The following is a 1963-nucleotide window of genomic DNA, read 5'->3' as shown; positions in this document are numbered from 1 at the left end:
AAACGTTGAAAAATTGCAATTTCTCTGGAGAAAATTCATTATCTCCGAAAGTTCTAAGAATTTCCACACAAAGATCCTCCCTCAAAGGTTTTTGGGGTTGCTGATTACAAATCCGTGGCCAGATTTTTAAAATCCAAGATGGCGGACCCGAATTCGAAAAAACGATGCAAATCTTATATGAAAATATATATCTGGGGATTCTCGGGGTCGCTGATTACGAATCCGTGATCAGATTCCAAAATTCAAGATGGCGAATCCAATATGGCGACTAGAATCTAAAAAACAGTGCTGATCAAGTGTAAAATCGCTAAACTCTCAGATATACATTTTCATAAAATTTGCATTGTTTTTCGAATTCGGGTCTGCCATTTGGGATCCGCCATTTTGAATTTCTGAATTTTGACTTCAGATTCGTAATCAGCGACTCCAAGAACAACTAAAAATACATTTTCATGACATTTTTGCATTGTTTTTCGAATTTGAATCCGCCATCTTGAATTTCGTGAATCTGATTACGGATTCGTAATTAGTGACTCCGAGAATCCTCAGATATACATTTTTATACAATTTGCATCGTTTTTCAAATTCGGGTCCGCCATATTAAATCCGCTATTTTGAATTTCTGAATTTTGACCTCAGATTCGTAATCAGCGATCTTGAAAACTCTCGAGTATTTATTTTCAAATCAATCATAGATAAAGAAAAATGTATGCTTCAAAGGATTAATAACGAAAAGTACAAAGGTTGGCAATATCTATTTTGAACCTTTTTCAATCGTCCACCGACTAAATTTTATATCAATTTGCTGCCGATAAAGCTTGTGTATCGAAGTAGGAGTGAAGTGAGCAAAGTCTAGTGTGTTTACATCGACTTAAATTTGATTATACGCCGCATTAGGTGTGAATTAATGCTTCGATGGAAACTAGACCAATGAGAGTAATATAATGTAGTAAGTCGTAAACCGTCTTCCCTTTTAATTAATATACAATTCTAATTTATGAGTAAAACCATTAATGAGATATTAAAGACGGTCAATTCTAGGTTTATAAACGAATTTTCTTCTTTACAAACAAACTCTGTTCTTACACAAACAAATTCTTTTCTTTACAAACAAAAATTCTCTGCTTTACAAAGTCTCTGCTGTAAAAACATAAATTATATTTTTAATATAATTTTTGCGTTTTGAAAGAAAAGAATTGTATTCTGAATAAGTAGTGCTGTGGCCACAACTCATGCGCATTTGTGTGTGTGTGTGTGTGTGTGTGTGTGTGTGTGCGTGTGTGTGTGTGTGCGTGTGCGTGTGCGTGTGCGTGTGCGTGTGTGATTAAAATGTTCGTATCTCGGTTCGTACATAGCACTGCATCTATAGTCGCTATGACAGATTTTCTAACCTGAATAGTCATCAACTTTAACGTTTAATATCTCAGTTTGTGAGGCTGCCCCAACGTTTTTTTTTTAACAGATTCTTTTGATTCATGCAAAAACGCATTGAATAAGCCTTAGTTCATCAAAATCGGAGATACAATCCATATTACAAATAATTACCAAAGTTTTATAAAGAGAATTATTATTCCTTTAAGGAGATGCTGGAGTGACCAAATTATCAACTTTGCAGTCATATGAAAATCTCCGAATCGACTAAATCAAAAGTATATACAATTGTAACGTCAAAAACGTAAAATCGTATTACCGTTTTATCGGTAATGCAGGCGACTCCAGCATCCCCTTAAGAAGAACAACCAACATAACTGGATCTGCATTTATATAAAAATTTCTTTATGTTGAAATTACGGCTAAAATACTGTCAATCGCGTTTTAATTGCGATGTTTGTGATGAGGAAAGTCACTTAAAAGCTCTACAGAACGTTTTTACTGTACATGTACTAGAAAATTACATATATTTTCAGGTGTCCCTAAAGTGACTAATATACGTTCGCAAATGTATGTACATACTTACATAGTC

Source organism: Wasmannia auropunctata, unplaced genomic scaffold (assembly GCF_000956235.1).
Source record: "Wasmannia auropunctata unplaced genomic scaffold, wasmannia.A_1.0 LD336053.1, whole genome shotgun sequence".
NCBI classification, from domain to species: domain Eukaryota; kingdom Metazoa; phylum Arthropoda; class Insecta; order Hymenoptera; family Formicidae; genus Wasmannia; species Wasmannia auropunctata.
Note: the sequence above shows the minus strand (reverse complement) of the source record.